Source organism: Heptranchias perlo, chromosome 1, assembly GCF_035084215.1.
Source record: "Heptranchias perlo isolate sHepPer1 chromosome 1, sHepPer1.hap1, whole genome shotgun sequence".
NCBI classification, from domain to species: domain Eukaryota; kingdom Metazoa; phylum Chordata; class Chondrichthyes; order Hexanchiformes; family Hexanchidae; genus Heptranchias; species Heptranchias perlo.
This window is the reverse complement of record NC_090325.1, coordinates 65,255,182-65,273,187: the sequence shown is the minus strand read 5'-3', so window position 1 is coordinate 65,273,187 and position 18,006 is coordinate 65,255,182. Positions and strand designations below refer to the sequence as shown.

At 44.3% G+C, this 18,006-nt stretch overlaps 1 protein-coding gene across 3 annotated transcripts in view; it reads right to left on the bottom strand.

Moving 5' to 3' along the window:
- ddx4 (DEAD (Asp-Glu-Ala-Asp) box polypeptide 4) overlaps positions 1 to 18,006 on the bottom strand; it is a 103,887-nt gene that overhangs the window by 84,231 nt on the left and 1,650 nt on the right. The gene's annotated exons all lie outside the window — the stretch shown is intronic.

Sequence of the window (18,006 nt, the reverse complement as noted above, 5' to 3'; positions counted from 1 at the left end):
GGCGAAATTTAGATTGATAAAGAGAAAAGACAAGGAAGTAGTACAGGAAAGTGATGGGGGTAATGATAAACAGAGTGTGTCAGGAAGGGACAGAGCGTACAAACATAAGAGTGCACTAGCAAATGGGGCCGGGGTAGGAAAGAATGAGAAAAAGACAAAATTAAAGGTTTTTTATCTGAATGCGCGCAGCATTCGTAATAAGAAAGATGAATTGACGGCACAAATAGAAACAAATGGGTATGATCTCATGGCTATTAAAGAGACGTGGTTGCAAGGTGACCAAGGTTGGGAGCTAAATATTCAGGGTTATTTAACATTTCGGAAGGATAGGAAAAAAGGTAAAGGTGGTGGGGTAGCTCTGTTAATAAAGGATGAAATTGGTATAATAGTGAGAAATGATCTTGGCTCAGAAGATCAAGATGTCGAATCAATTGGGTGGAGGTAAGAAATAGCAAAGGAAAGAAATCACTGGTGGGAGTAGTAAATAGGCCCTCTAACAGTAGCTGCACTGTAGGACAAAATATAAATCAGGAAATAAGGGGGGCTTGTAAAAAAGGTAATGCAATAATCATGGGCGATTTTAACTTTCACAGAGATTGGACAAATCAAATTGGCAAAAATAGTTCTGAGGAGGAGTTCATAGAGTGTATTAGGGACTGTTTCTCAGACCAATACGTCGGGGAACCAACCAGGGAACAGGCCATTTTGGATCTGGTAACAAAACAGGATTAATAAATGATCTCAAAGTAAAGAATCCCGTGGGAAGCAGTGATCATAACATGATAGAATTTCACATCCAGTTTGAGAGCGAGGATCTTGGGTCTGAAACTACTGTTCTAAACTTAAATAAGGGCAATTATAAAGGAATGAGGGCAGAATTGACTAAAGTGGACTGGGTAAACAGATTAGATGGTATGATGGTGGATAAGCAGTGGCAAACATTTAAAAAGATATTTTATGACTCGCAACAAAAATATATCCCTGTCAGGAGGAAAGACTCCACAAAAAGGGTGAACCAACCATGGCTAACTAAGGAAGTCAAGGATGGTATCAGGTTAAAAGAAAAAGCATACAACGTGGCAAAGATTACTGGTAAGCCCGAAGATTGGGAAAACTTTAAAAACCAGCAAAGGATGACTAAAAGAATAATAAAGAGGGAGAAAATAAATTATGAGAGTAAACTAGCAAGAAATATAAAAACTGACAGTAAAAGCTTCTACAAGTATATAAAAAGGAAGAGGGTAGCTAAAGTAAACATTTTTCCCTTTGAGGATGAGACTGGGGAAATAATAATGGAAAACAAGGAAATGGCAGAGGAATTGAACAGATATTTTATATCTGTCTTCACTGTAGAAGACACTAATAACATACCAATAATAGTAGAAAATCACGCGGCAAAGGGGAGGGAGGAACTAAAACAATCACTATCACTAGAGAAAAAGTACTAGGTAAACTAATGGATCTAAAGGCTGACAAGTCCCCTGATGGCTTGCATCCGAGGGTTTTAAAGGAAGTGGCTACAGAGATAGTGGACGCATTGGTTATAATTTTCCAGAATTCACTAGATTCTGGATATGTCCCAGCAAATTGGAAAACCACAAACGTAACACCCCTATTCAAGAAGGGAGTGAGACAGAAAGCAGGTAACTATAGACCAGTTAGCCTAACATCTGTCATTGGGAAAATGCTAGAATCCATTATTAAGGAAGTAGTAGCAGGACATTTGGAGACTCATAATACAATCAAGGAGAGTCAACATGGTTTTATGAAGGGGAAATCGTGTCTGACAAATTTATTAGAATTCTTTGAGGAAGTAACGGGCAGGGTGGATAAAGGGGAACCAATGGATGCAGTATATTTGGATTTCCAAAAGGCATTCGATAAGGTGCCACACAAAAGATTACTGCACAAGGTAAAAGCTCATGGTGTTGGGGGTAATATACTGGCATGGATAGAGGATTGGCTAACTAAGAGAAAACAAAGAGTCGGGATAAAAGGGTCATTTTCAAAATGGCAATCTGTAACTAGTGGGGTGCCGCAGGGATCAGTGCTGGGGCCTCAACTATTTACAATATATATCAATGACTTGGATGAAAGAACAGAGTGTCTTGTGGCCAAATTTGCTGATGATACACAGATAGGTGGAAAAGCAAGTTGTGATGAGGACAAAGTGTCTGCAAAGGGATATCGACAGGTTAAGCAAATGGGCAAAAATTTGGCAGATGGAATATAATGTGGGAAAATGTGAAGTCATCCACTTTGGGAGGAAAAATAAAAAAGCGAAATATTATTTGAATGGAGAAATACTACAAAATGCTGTGGTACAGAGGGATCTGGGTGTCCTCATACATGATACACAAAAAGTCAACATACAGGTGCAGCAGGTAATCCGGAAGGCAAACGGAATATTGGCCTTTATTTCTAGGGGGATGGAGTGTAAAAGCAGGGACGTCATGCTACAACTGTACAGGTTGCTGGTGAGACCACACCTGGAGTACTGCGTACAGTTCTGGTGCCCTTATTTAAGGAAGGACAGACTTGCATTGGAGGCAGTTCAGAGAAGGTTCACTAGATTGACTCCAGGTATGGAAGGGTTGTCTTATGATGAAAGATTGAACAGGTTGGGTCTATACTCATTGGAGTTTAGAAGAATGAGAGGAAATCTTATTGAAACATACAAGATTCTGAGGGGATTCGATTGGGTAGATGCTGAGAGGATGTTACCCCTCATGGGGGAATCTAAAACTAGGGGGCATAGTTTCAGAATAAGGGGTCGCCTGTTTAAGATGGAAATGAGGAGGAATTTCTTCTCCCAGAGGGTCATGAATCCTTGGAATTCTTTACCCCAAAAAGCTGTGGAGGCTGAGTCATTGAATACATTCAAGGCTGAGTTAGACAAATTTTTGATCAACAAGCGAGTCAAAGGATATGGGGAAAGGGCGGGAAAGTAGAGTTGAGGTAAAAATCAGATCAGCCATGATCTCATTGAATGGCGGAGGAAGCTCAAGGGGCCGAATGGCCTCCTCCTGCTCCTATCTCTTGTGGTCTAATGGTCTAGGAGGAAGAAAATTGGCAAGGAAAGGAAAAAGGAGAAAAGAAAAAATAAGTTGTTCCAGTTGGACAGTGGTGATAAGTCTTTGGTTTTGCTCCTACTGAGCAACTGTTCCATAATGGCTTTTGTTTCTGCTGTTACACTGCATTTTTTTTTGTATTTTACTGTGCTGGAGAAAGGGAAAAAGTGTGCTGTGGAATCTATCTCATAATGTAAATAGGGCTATTCCAGAACCTCGTAAAACAGATTGATTGTATGCATAAAGTAGTAAATTGTTAACTGTGGATAAGACTGCATCATATGCTGAGTTTGTTTCATTGTATGATGTTTATAATGCCATGTTAAGGTAACCTAAAGTTTATATTGTCCTGGAAATTCTTGTGATGATTTACAACATTGATGTGCTGTATTTTGTGTTCCAGTAAGGATCAGGATGAGGTGAACATATGTTATAAGTGGTACCTGCTACATTGATGCGGAGAAAATGTAAATTGTATGTGATAAATGAGGCTGCGATGCTGCCTCCAGAGGTGCAGAGATTCACCTAATGAGGTGGCTTCTGCATGCATGAACTCGCCTCTCCCTATCTCTGTAACCTCCTCCAGCCCTGCAACCCTCTAAGATCTCTGTGTTCCTCCAATTCTGGCTACTTGCACATTGCCGATTTTAATTGCTCCAACATTAGCGGCCGTGCCTTCAGCTGCCCAGGCCCTAAGCTCTGGAATTCCCTCCCTAAACCTCTCCACCTGTCTCTCCTCCTTTAAGAAGCTCCTTAAAACCTACCTATTTAGCCAAGCTTTTGGTCACCTGACTAATATCACCTTATGTGGCTTGGTGTCAAATTTTATTTGATAACACATCTATGAAGTGCCTTGGGACATTTTACTATGTTAAAGGGGCTATATAAATGCAAGTTGTTATTGTTGTTGCATATATGGAAGCAATAGCCAGAGCAGCAATGTAAATGCTGCCTTGTGCACTGTGGTTGCCACTTTTTTTCCAGCATTAGGTGATTATATGATTTCCCAATCCTTGGCCTGTAGCAACTTTCCCCAGCCATCAGAGAAGGTAAGGGAGTCAGAAACTAAAGTTGTGAATTGGTTGTGCAGGCGCAGTTGTTCGTCTATTACTCAGTGTTGTTGAATCTTGTCTCAGCGTAAAAAGGGTATTATGATAGGGTTGCCATCTCTGGTTGGACATATTCCTGGAGGATTGATCAGAAGACATTTGATCTCATGACATGTGATCACACATTGTTTAACATTTGGTCATGTGATGTTTGGGATGGGGAGTAAGGCGAGTGAGTGACCAAATCCTTATGACCTAGAGTTTGGAAAAGGAAAGCAACAAACACTGGAGTAAGAACAGGAGCCTGAAAATCTTCAATGTAGTAAAAGATTCAGGAATAAAAGTACGATTCTGTACCAGTAGTAAATACCAGAAGCTTGTCAGAGCAAATCACCAAACCCAGAGTCTGAGCAGAGAAGGCTGAAATTCCATTGATATATTGAGGTTTTACTTCACAATATCCTGTTTTGTCCCAGCCTAATTAGGTAGTATCAGAGCAACTACAAACACCCTCATTCCCCCAAAATGAAGGCACCGTTAATAATGAAGAAAACAGATGGCCTGTTCAAACTAAAACTACATAGTAGTAATTTGGAAATTTATCCCAATTAAACAATCAATGTACTTCAATTGTGTTGGACTCAGTTTGATTACCATTCCTCATTCTATGCTTCCTGCTCTTCCCTTGACACCAGTCTCTGAGCAGCACCTGTGACTGCTGGAGCTGTTCAGGCGAGCCGATGATGGGGGGAGGGGGTTAACATTAACAGCCACACTACAGCCAAACAAGTTGAAAGGGGGAAGAGAGCTGCACTTGATCAACAGAAGAATCTCATGGTTTGTGCGGTGTTGATTGGTCACCCATGTATTGAGCGATTAAAAGAGTCAGTGTCGACTGGTTCATCATTAGCCAGTCACAGCTATTCAGTATAGAATCAGATACCAAACATGTTGTGTAGTAACGTATTCAAGTGATTTAAATTTTTCCTAAAACACAATGCGGTGTAGAATATAGGAATTACACAAAATTGCATTTTGGACATTACAATTTTGAACAGTCTTATAAATTGGATACACAGTGAATACACACTGAATGCAACATGATACCTTTAGAACTTGCATTGTGTGGCTGGGAATTTCCTTGTAGCTGGTCCCACTCTACTTACACAGTGCTGCAAACATCATCACATAACCAGTGTCCTGTAGGTCCGAGCGTCATGTTAGTATAGGTCAAAATGTGGCAACTGTATCAATAGCAAATGAGCAGGATGGCCACTGAGTAGGCACATACCAGCACCGCTATAACTCCTCACAGCGCTCCAGCATATCTGCGCAAGTGGGGGGAGAGAAAGTTCTTCTCACTGGATTATGCCTGCTCAGCGGGGAAGGAAGTACACAGGCGCAAGCCACTGGAGTGAAGGTATATTTTTTTCCTGGGTTGCTAGCAGCAATGTCCAAGAAATTCATCTTCCATTCTAGGAGACTCCCGGATAATCCGGGATGTTTGGCAATCCGATGGTAACCAGAATCTCTTCTAGAAACAGATCTGATAGCAAAAGAAATGCATCACTACTGTCTAGGCTTACATAAGGGCTAGATTTCTGACCGCTCATCATCAATGGTTGGAAAAATCTAGCCCATGAAGAGCATCCATTTCGACCAGATGCTGGGGAGCTGTTGATTTTCTTGCAACCCATTAAGGAGGAGTGAAGATTTGGAAACAAAAGATGCAACAATTTTGTGACAGGAATGTTTTACTAATGTGAACTCAGTGACTGAACAGACCTCATGAGTGTATAGAAACCAAGATTTCCTTTTTTTTCTGCTGTGTAAAACGAAGAGCTGGTAAAGGTACCAAACGCTTTCAATAATGTTAAGTAAAAGAAGAACAAAGAAAGACTTGCATTTATATAGCGCATTTCACGACTTCAGGATGTCCCAAAGTGCTTTACAGCCAATGAAGCACTTTTGGAAGTGTCTTCACTGTTGTAATGTAGGAAACACGGCAGCCAATTTGTGCACAAACAGCAATGTGATAATAACCAGATTGTTTAGTTGTTGGTTGAGGGATAAATATTGTCCAGGACAACAGAGGAAACTCCCCTGCTCTTCTTCAAAATAGTGCCATGGGATCTTTTACGTCCCTCTGAGATGGGGGCCTCAGTTTAAAATCTCATGTTAAAGATGGCACCTCTGACAGTGCAGCACTCCCTCAGTACTGCACTGGAGTGTCAGCCTAGATTTTGTGCTCAAATCCCTGGAGTGGGACTTGGACCCACAACCTTCTGACTCAGGCGTGAGTGTTACAATTGAGCCACAGCTGACAAGTGAAACAATTTTGTGATCTAATCAACTTTAGTTTTCTTTTGAATAGAAATGTCAATCTGGAATAGACCGACCATGAATAATTCATTCTTCTACAGGAATGTAGTTTAGTGTAGGGAGAAACATAGGGTTAACGTTTCAGGTCGATGACCTTTCGTCAGAACCAGATAAAGAAAGGTCATCGACCTGAAACGTTAACTCTATGTTTCTCTCTCCACAGATGCTGCTTGACCTGCTAAGTGTTTCTAGTATTTTCTGTTTTTATTTCAGATTTCCAGCATCTACATTATTTTGCTTTATGTAGTTTAGTGTCCTGGCCAACATTTATCAATACCACTAAAGCTGATTATCTAGTCATTTATTTCCTTTGTGGGTACATGCTGTGCATAAATTGGTTGCCACATTTGCTTACATTACAACAGTGACTCCAAAATAATTAATTCACTGTGAAGCACTTTGGAACGTCCTGAGGACACGAAAGGCACTATATAAATACAAGTTCTTTCTTAAGAAAAAATATGCTGCTAATTGGAAAAGCAATAATGAATTTTAAGGTGCATTTATAATGGGTCTAATGTGGTGCTAGGGTTGTTGGCTCCCAATGTCTTGGCAGCTCCCCAAATATAACTTTCTAGATTTTGTAAGGTTCATTGCCTTTGTCTACGTGAAACCCACGTGTCAGAAGCCATTAGCCCTGGCACCTTACCAAACCCAATAAGGCTTTAAGACAGTTTCACGCACCTCAAACTAAATTTGCCAGGATATGCCCGTGGCAAATTTACTTTTGAATTGCAGTTGGCTGCGTGAGACCCAAGCGCTAGGAGCTGGCACCACCAGCACATGTATTAGCAAAATTTAAAGACAACTTTAATGTCCAATTAGAATAAAATGCCAGTCGAGGCACAATACAGTCCGTAGAAGGCAATAGTCCAAGCTATGGAATTTGAGAAATATGGTGAGAAATAGTTTTATGGTGATTTTACATTCTATGGTTACACCGTAGTTACCAGGTTTCAACCAGGCAATACCTTGCTCCTCTCCCAGCAGTTAAATTTGAAATATTGGGACAGTTGGAACAGCAGCTCCTGTACTGTCTAAACATTTAAATTAATCACAATCTATAGACTCCTGGGCACCTTTTGCACCTTGTTTGACATTGCATTAGATATACACTATGAGATGGAATTTCTTGTGTGAGCATAAATCGGTAAATTATGCCCATTCATGTGCCCATTTTGCAGATGTCAATTTAAGTCTAAATTTTCTGCCAGTTTCATAAGCATATGCCGGAACGTAAAATTGACCTAAACAAGCGCAAATCCACATAAACAATCGGAGCCCGAGGAAAGCGCTGAATTCACACCATATGTTACACATGGAGTTGCAATTTGCTATAGTGCAAAACAGCACAGACAATAACCTGGTATGCCACTCTGCACAAAAGAAAAACTTGCAGTTATACAGCAACTTATCATGTCACAGTGGGGGAAAAGTTTTGGGCATGTGCAGGTTCAATCCTGCTGTACACAGTAATAGAAAAAAAATGTAGGGATCGACAATTGATATCTGAGTATGTAGCATGTTGGGAGTGCTAGGGTTCAATAGGGGGTAATTGCCAGAGGCTGAATCTGCTTTTATACTGGTGCTTATTTGGTTCATCCATTTTGGACCAAAAAAGGATAGATGAGTATTTTTTAAATGGTGAAAAGCTAGGGACAATGGAGGTCCAAAGAGATTTAGGGGTTCATGTACACAGGTCACTAAAATGTAGTAGTCAGGTACAAAAAATAATCAAAAAGGCTAATGGAATGTTAGTCCTTATAACTAGAGGGCCAGAATATAAACGGGAGGAAGTTTTGTTGCAGGTATACATCTGGAGTACTGTGTACAGTCTGGGCACCGCACCTTAGAAAGCATATATTAGCCTTGGAAGGAGTGCAGCCCAGATTCACCAGAATGTTACCAGGGCTCCAAGGGTTAGATTATGAGGAGAGATTACATAAACGAGGCTTGTATTCCCTGGAATATAGAAGGTTAAGGGGTGATTTGATTGAGGGTTTTAGGATTTTGAAAGTAATTGATAGGGTAGAGAGAATTTTTTTCCGCTGGTGGGGGAGTCTAGGACAAGGGGACATAACCTTATAATCAGAGCCAGGCCATTCAGGACAGATGTTAGGAAACACTTCTTCACGCAAAGGGTGGTAGAAGTGTGGAACTTTCTCCCACAAAAAGCAGTCGATGCCAGCTCAATTAATAATTTTAAATCTGAGATCGATAGATTTTTGCTAGCCAAGGGTATTAATGGATATGGAACCAAGGCAGGTGGATGGAGTTAGGATACAGGTCAGCCATGATTCATTGAATGGTGGTACAGGCTCAACGGGCTAAATGGCCTACTCCTGTTCCTATGTTCTTATGTTCAAATTTGACTGGAACACTGCAGTCCATGAGCCTCTCCCATGTTTACACCAAAAAATCCGTCTCTATGCCGCTGGGTCAATTGTAATTTGTAGCGTAGTTGCTGGGAGTATTGATCTCACAGAATTTAAGCTAAACAAGTACCAGTGTAAACGTAGCATAGTCAGGACAGTGGAATACAGCAGCGCAGCAAATAGCAGAGAATTTTGCTTATATTCAGTAACAAAAAATGTTAAAGCAAAATTGTACAAAATAATTTGGTGTTGGTTCTCTTTTGCTCTTTGGAATTATGTGCGTGTCTCGTAGACAAATATTTCTGTGGTTTGTGTGTGTGGATTTTTCTGCTGAATGGAGTCTTTTCTGCTGAGCTCATGTTTTTCAGGATTTTCTTTGCTGTTGTGTGTATTGTGGTTACGTTCGTTCATGCAAATACGGATTTTTTTTGGTGTGTGCATGTGGGAAAGAGCATGGATGGAGATGACACTGAAATTTTGGCTGCCACCTCTCACAAGTTCCCTTCCCCTTTTGACTGGTTCATACCCATTGCATGGGGACTGGCCGTGGAATCCAGCCAGCCAAGACAGCATGTGTTGGTAGGCTATTTGATCGAAGTATCACAGCCAAACACCTTCCTTCCTCACCATTGTCCATAAATGGGACTTTTTAAAATTCCTGTCTTTGCTCCATCCTCTTCTAAGCATTGACTTCAGGAGCCCTCACGCGGTTCCATTTCTACCTGTCGCAAAATAGCCAGCATTAATTCAGCAATGGCTTCTCTCCCATCCTATCATGGTCACCTCTAGTGACCCTCAAGGTTCCATTCTTAGGCCTTCATTTTCCTTGTTTACATATTTCCCCTTGCAGACAGTATTCACAGATAGGAGTCCAGTTTGCAGGAAGGTTTCCTTGCCCATGTTTGACCAGTTAAGGTCAAACATGGGCAAGGAAACCTTCTGCTGATTACCACCTACCGCCCTCCCTCAGATGATGAATCAGTCCTCCTCCATGTTGAGCACCACTTGGAGGAAGCACTGAGGGTAGCAATGGCACAGAATGTACTCTGGGTGGGGACTTCAATGTCCATCACCAAGAGTGGCTCAGTAGCACCACTACTGACTGAGCTGGCTGAGTCCTGAAGGAAATGGTTGCCAGACTGGGCCTGCGGCAGGTGGTGAGTGAACCAACACGAGGGAAAAACTTACTTGACCTCGTCCTCACCAATCTACCTGTCGTAGATGCATCTGACCATGACAGTATTGGTAGGAGTGACCACAGCACAGTCCTTGTGGAGACACAGTCCCATCTTCACCCTGAGGACACTATCCAACGTGTTGTGTGGCACTACCACCGTGCTAAATGGGATAGATTCAGAACAGATCTAGCAGTTCAAAACTGGGCATCCATGAGGCGCTGTGGGCCATCAGCAGCAGCAGAATTGTATTCCAGCACAATCTGTAATCTCATGGCCCGGCATATTCCTCACTCTAACATTACCAACAAGCCAGGGGATCAACCCTGGTTCAATGAGGGGTGTAGAAGAGCATGCCAGGAACAGCACCAGGCGTACCTAAAAATGAGGTGCCAATCCGATGAAGCTACAACCTAGGACTACATGCATGCTAAACAGCGGAAACAACATGCTATAGACAGTGCTAAGTGATTCCACAACCAAGGGATCAGATCAAAGCTCTGCAGTCCTGCCACATCCAGTCGTGAATGGTGGTGGACAATTAAACAACTAATGGGAGGAGGAGGCTCCATGAACATCCCCATCCTCAATGATTATAAACAATTTTACAACACCAAGTTATAGTCCAACGATTTTATTTGAAATTTACAAGCTTTCGGAGGCTTCCTCCTTCCTCAGGTAAATGTCAGGACCTCCTCGAAGCCTACGCATTTATAAATCACAGAACAATACATGGTGATTACAGATAGTCTTTGCAACTGCCCGTTGCCAAGGCAATCACAGTGTTCAGACAGAGAGGTGTTACCTACAGAGCCCCCGAATATACAGTCAACAAAAAAAACAAACAGAAAAAAAAACAGAGAGAGAGAGAGGCAGAAACATCCGGAAGGCAGAGAAAGTCAGCAAATGACCCGCTATATTAAAAATAGATAGCTTTTGTTCGCTGGTGGGGTTACGTGTAGCGTGACATGAACCCAAGATCCCGGTTGAGGCCGTCCTCATGGGTGCGGAACTTGGCTATCAATTTCTGCTCGACGATTTTGCGTTGTCGTGTGTCTCGAAGGCCGCCTTGGAGTACACTTACCCGAAGGTCGGTGGCTGAATGTCCCTGACTGCTGAAGTGTTCCCCGACTGGGAGGGAACCCTCCTGTCTGACGATTGTTGCGCGGTGTCCGTTCATCTGTTGTCGCAGCGTCTGCATGGTCTCGCCAATGTACCATGCTCTGGGGCATCCTTTCCTGCAACGTATGAGGTAGACAACGTTGGCCGAGTCACAGGAGTATGAACCATGTACCTGGTGGGTGGTGCCCTCTCGTGTGATGGTGGTATCTGTGTCGATGATCTGGCATGTCTTGCAGAGGTTACCGTGGCAGGGTTGTGTGGTGTCGTGGACGCTGTTCTCCTGAAAGCTGGGTAATTTGCTGCGAACGATAGTCTGTTTGAGGTTGGGTGGCTGTTTAAAGGGGAGTAGTGGAGGTGTGGGGATGGCCATAGCGAGGTGTTCGTCGTCATTGATGACATGGTGAAGGCTGCGGAGAACATGGCGTAGTTTCTCCGCTCCGGGGAAGTACTGGACGACGAAGGGTACTCTGTTGGTTGCGTCCCACCAGCTCAACAAACTGATCAAGACCTTCGATCCAGACCTTCAAAGCATCCTACGCACTCTCATCCCACGTACTCCCCGTGTGGGAGACCTCTACTGCCTCCCAAAGATACACAAAGCCAATACACCCGGACGTCCTATCGTATCAGGCAACGGAACCCTGTGTGAGAACCTCTCTGGATACATCCTGAAACCCATCGTACAGGGAACCCCCAGCTTCTGTCGCGACACTACAGACTTCCTACAAAAACTCAGTACCCAGTTGAACCAGGAACACTTCTCACCACGATGGAGGTCTCAGCACTCTACACCAGTATCCCCCAGGATGACGGCATCGCTGCGACAGCATCAATACTCAACACCAACAACAGCCAATCTCCAGACGCCATCCTACAACTCATCCGCTTCATCCTGGATCACAATGTCTTCACCTTCGATAACCAGTTCTTTACCCAAACACACGGAACAGCCATGGGGACCAAATTTGCACCCCAATACGCCAACATTTTCATGCACAAGTTCGAGCAGGACTTCTTCACTGCACAGGACCTCCAACCAACGCTATACACCAGATACATCGACGACATTTTCTTTCTATGGACCCACGGCGAAGAATCACTAAAGAGACTACACGATAACATCAACAAGTTCCATCCCACCATCAAGCTCACCATGGACTACTCCTCAGAATCAGTTTCTTTCTTGGACACACGAATCTCCATCAAAGACGGGCACCTCAGCACCTCACTCCACCGCAAGCACACGGACAACCTCACGATGCTCCACTTTTCCAGCTTCCACCCTAACCACGTCAAAGAGGCCATCCCCTATGGACAGGCCCTGCGAATACACAGGGTCTGCTCAGACGAGGAGGAACGCGATGGACACCTACAGACGCTGAAAGACACCCTAGTAAGAACGGGATATGATGCTCGACTCATCGATCGACAGTTCCGACGGGCCACAGCGAAAAATCGCTTAGACCTCCTCAGAAGACTAACACGGGTCGCAACCAACAGAGAACCCTTCGTTGTCCAGTACTTCCCCGGAGCGGAGAAACTACACCATGTTCTCCGCAGCCTTCAACACGTCATCAATGACGACGAACACCTCGCTATGGCCATCCCCACACCTCCACTACTCGCCTTCAAACAGCCACCCAACCTCAAACAGACTATCGTTCGCAGCAAATTACCCAGCTTTCAGGAGAACAGCGTCCACGACACCACACAACCCTGCCACGGTAACCTCTGCAAGACATGCCAGATCATCGACACAGATACCACCATCACACGAGAGGACAGCACCCACCAGGTGCATGGTTCATACTCCTGTGACTCGGCCAACGTTGTCTACCTCATACGTTGCAGGAAAGGATGCCCCAGAGCATGGTACATCGGCGAGACCATGCAGACCCTGCGACAACGGATGAACGGACACCGCGCAACAATCGCCAGACAGGAGGGTTCCCTCCCAGTCGGGGAACACTTCAGCAGTCAGGGACATTCAGCCACCGACCTTCGGGTAAGTGTACTCCAAGGCGGCCTTCGAGACACACGACAACGCAAAATCGTTGAGCAGAAATTGATAGCCAAGTTCCGCACCCATGAGGACGGCCTCAACCGGAATCTTGGGTTCATGTCACGCTACACGTTACCCCACCAGCAAACAAAAGCTATCTGTTTTTAATATAACGGGTCATTTGCTGGCTTTCTCTGCCTTCCGGATGTTTCTGCCTCTCTCTCTGTTTTTTTTTCTGTTTGTTTTTTTTGTTGACTGTATATTCGGGGGCTCTGTAGGTAACACCTCTCTGTCTGAACACTGTGATTGCCTTGGCAACGGGCAGTTGCAAAGACTATCTGTAATCACCATGTATTGTTCTGTGATTTATAAATGCGTAGGCTTCGAGGAGTTCCTGACATTTACCTGAGGAAGGAGGAAGCCTCCGAAAGCTTGTAAATTTCAAATAAAATCGTTGGACTATAACTTGGTGTTGTAAAATTGTTTATAATTGTCAACCCCAGTCCATCACCGGCATCTCCACATCATCCTCAATGATGTGCAAAAGTGAGTGCAAAACCTCAGTGAGTGCAAAAGACAAGGCTGAAGCATCTTCAGCCAGAAGTGCCGAGTGGATGATCCATCTCGGCCTCCTCCCGAAATCCCCACCATCACAGAAGCCAGTCTTCAGCCAATTCGATTCACTCCACGTGATATCAAGAAACGGCTGAGTGCACTGGATACAGCAAAGGCTATGGGCCCCAACAACATCCCGGCTGTAGTGCTGAAGACTTGTGCTCCAGAACTAGCCGCGCCTCTAGACAAACTGTTCCAGTACAGGAAAATTGCCCAGGTATGTCCTGTCCACAAAAAGCAGCACAAATCCAATCCGGCCAATTACCGCTCCATCAGTCTACTCTCAATCATCAGCAAAGCGATGGAAGGTGTCGTTGACAGTGCTATCAAGCGGCACCTACTCACCAATAATCTGCTCAACGATGCTCAGTTTGGGTTCCGCCAGGACCACTCGGCTCCAGACCTCATTACAGCCTTGGTACAAACATGGACAAAAGAGCTGAATTCCAGAGGTGAGGAGAGGGTGACTGCCCTTGACATCAAGGCAGCATTTGACCAAGTGTGGCACCAAGGAGCCCTAGTAAAATTGAAGTTGATGGGAATCAGGGGGAAATTTCTCCAGTGGCTGGAGTCATACCTAGCACAAAGGAAGATGGTAGTGGTTGTTGGAGGCCAATCATCTCAGCCCCAGGACATTGCTGCAGGAGTTCCTCAGGGCAGTGTCCTAGGCCCAACCATCTTCAGCAGCTTCATCAATGACCTTCCCTCCATCATAAGGGCAGAAATGGGGATGTTTGCACAGTGTTCAGTTCCATTCGCAACCCCTCAGATAATGAAGCAGTCTGTGCCCGCATGCAGCAAGACCTGGACAACAACCAGGCTTGGGCTGATAAGTGGCAAATAACATTCGCGTCAGACAAGTGCCAGGCAATGACCATCTCCAACAAGAGAGAGTCTAACCACCTTCCCTTGACATTCAATGGCATTACCATTGGTGAATCCCCCCACCATCAACATCCTGGGGGTCACCATTGACCAGAAACTTAACTGGACCAACGACATAAATACTGTGGCTACAAGCGCAAGTCAGAGCCTGGGTATTCTGCAGCGAGTGACTCACCTCCTGAGTTCCCAAAGCCTTTCCACCACCTACAAGGCACAAGTCAGGAGTGTGATGGAATACTCTCCACTTGCCTGCATGAGTGCAGCTCCAACAACACTCAAGAAGCTCGACACCATCCAGGATAAAGCAGCCCGCTTGATTGGCACCCCATCCACCACCCTAAATATTCACTCCCTTCACCACCGGCGCACCGTAACTGCAGTGAGTACCATCTACTGGATGCACTGCAGCAGCTCGCCAAGGCCTCTCCGACAGCACCTCCCAAACCCGCGACCTCTACCACCTAGAAGGACAAGGGCAGCAGGTACATGGGAACAACACCACCTGCACGTTCCCCTCCAAGTCACACACCATCCTGACGTGGAAATATATCGCTGTTCCTTCATTGTCGCTGGATTAAAATCCTGGAACTTCCTACCTAAGGGGAGAACCTTCACCACGCAGACTGCAGCGGTTCAACAAGACGGCTCACCACCACCCTCTCGAGGGCAATTAGGGATGGGCAATAAATGCTGGACTTGCCAGCAATGCCCACATCCCATGAACAAATTTTTTAAAAAATGTATGCTGATGTAAAAAGCAGTCAACATGGATTCAGAAAGGGAAGACCATGCCTGAGTTCCTTGAGGAAGTCCTAAAGCGTTTCACAGCCAATAAAGTACTTCTGAAGTGTAGTCATTGTCTAGAGTAAATCTTGAGCACAGATACAAAATTGGCTATAGAAAACAACGGGTACTTGTTGAGGATTTGAAAACAAAGATGAGAATATTAAAATTGGGGCTTGCCGGAACGGGACCCAATGTAGATCAGCGTGCACAGGGGTGATGGATGAACGGGACTTAATATGAGTTAGGATACGGTCTGCTGAGTTTTGGATGAGCTCAAGTTTCAGGGCAAAAGAGTAACTAGGGAGAGAGTAGGACCTCTTAAGGATCAACAAGGTCATCTATGTGCGGAACCACAAGAGATGGGTGAGATCCTAAATGAATATTTCACATCGGTATTTACGGTTGAGAAAGGCATGGATGTTAGGGAACTTGGGGAAATAAATAGTGATGTCTTGAGGAGTGTACATATTACAGAGAGGGAGATGCTGGAAGTCTTAACGCGCATCAAGGTAGATAAATCTCCGGGACCTGATGAAATGTATCCCAGGATGTTATGGGAGGTTAGGGAGGAAATTGCGGGTCCCCTAGCAGAGATATTTGAATCATCGACAGCTACAGGTGAGGTGCCTGAAGATTGGAGGGTAGCAAATGTTGTGCCTTTGTTTAAGAAGGGTGGCAGGGAAAAGCCTGGGAACTACAGACCGGTGAGCTTGACATCTGTAGTGGGTAAGTTGTTAGAGGGTATTCTGAGAGACAGGATCTACAGGCATTTGGAGAGGCAGGGACTGATTAGGAACAGTCAGCATGGTTTTGTGAGAGGAAAATCATGTCTCACGAATTTGATTGAGTTTTTTGAAGGGGTAACCAAGAAGATAGATGAGGGCTGTGCAGTAGACGTGGTCTACATGGACTTTAGCAAAGCCTTTGACAAGGTACCGCATGGTAGGTTGTTACATAAGGTTAAATCTCACGGGATCCAAGGTGAGGTAGCCAATTGGATACAAAATTGGATTGACGACAGAAGACAGAGGGTGGGTGGAGAGGGTTGTGTTTCAAACTGGAGGCCTGTGACCAGCGGTGTGCCTCAGGGATCGGTGCTGGGTCCGCTGTTATTTGTTATTTATATTAATGATTTGGATGAGAATTTAGGAGGCAAGGTTAGTAAGTTTGCAGATGACACCAAGATTGGTGGCATTGTGGACAGTGAAGAAGGTTATCTAGGATTGCAACGAGATCTTGATAAATTGGGCCAGTGGGCCGATGAATGGCAGATGGAGTTTAATTTAGATAAATGTGAGGTGATGCATTTTGGTAGATCGAATTGTGCCAGGACCTACTCCATTAATGGTAGGGCATTGGGGAGAGTTATGGAACAAAGAGATCTAGGAGTACAGGTTCATAGCTCCTTGAAAGTGGAGTCACAGGTGGATAGGGTGGTGAAGAAGGCATTCAGCATGCTTGGTTTCATTGGTCAGAACATTGAATACAGGAGTTGGGATGTCTTGTTGAAGTTGTACAAGACATTAGTAAGGCCACACTTGGAATACTGTGTACAGTTCTGGTCACCCTATTATAGAAAGGATATTATTAAACTAGAAAGAGTGCAGAAAAGATTTACTAGGATGCTACCGGGACTTGATGGTTTGACTTATAGGGAGAGGTTGGATAGACTGAGACTTTTTTCCCTGGAGAGTAGGAGGTTTAGGGGTGATCTTATACAAGTCTATAAAATAATGAGGGGCATAGATAAGGTAGATAGTCAAAATCTTTTCCCAAAGGTAGGGGAGTCTATAACGAGGGGGCATAGATTTAAGGTGAGAGGGGAGAGATACAAAAGGGTCCAGAGGGGCAATTTTTTCACTCAAAGGGTGGTGAGTGTCTGGAACGAGCTGCCAGAGGCAGTAGTAGAGGCGGGTACAATTTTGTCTTTTAAAAAGCATTTGGACAGTTACATGGGTAAGATGGGTATAGAGGGATATGGGCCAAGTGCAGGCAATTGGGACTAGCTTAGTGGTATAAACTGGGCAACATGGACATGTTGGGCCGAAGGGCCTGTTTCCATGTTGTAAACTTCTATGATTCTATAAATAGGATACCAGGGTTGCAAACTGACTGGTGCCAGCAGCCACCTATTTTCTTGTCCAAGGAACCATTTTTCATCCACGCAACATGAAAAATAAGACTTACATTTATATAGTGCCTTTCACAACCTCAGGATATCACAAAATGCTTCACAGCCAATGAAGTACTTTTGAAGTGTAGCCAGTTATAATGTTGGGTAATGCAGCAGCCCCTTTGTGTGCAGCAATATCCCACAAACAGCAATGAGATAAATGACCAAATAATGTTTTATTGGTGTTGATTTGAGGGACAAATGTGGCCAGGACAACTCCCCACCTCTTCGAAAAATCATGCTATGAGATTTTTTCCATCCACTTGAGAGAGATGGGACATTGGCTTAAAGACAGCACCTCTGACAATGCAGCACGCCCAAAGCACTGCACTGAAATGTCAGCCTAAATTATATGCTCAAACCCTTTGGAG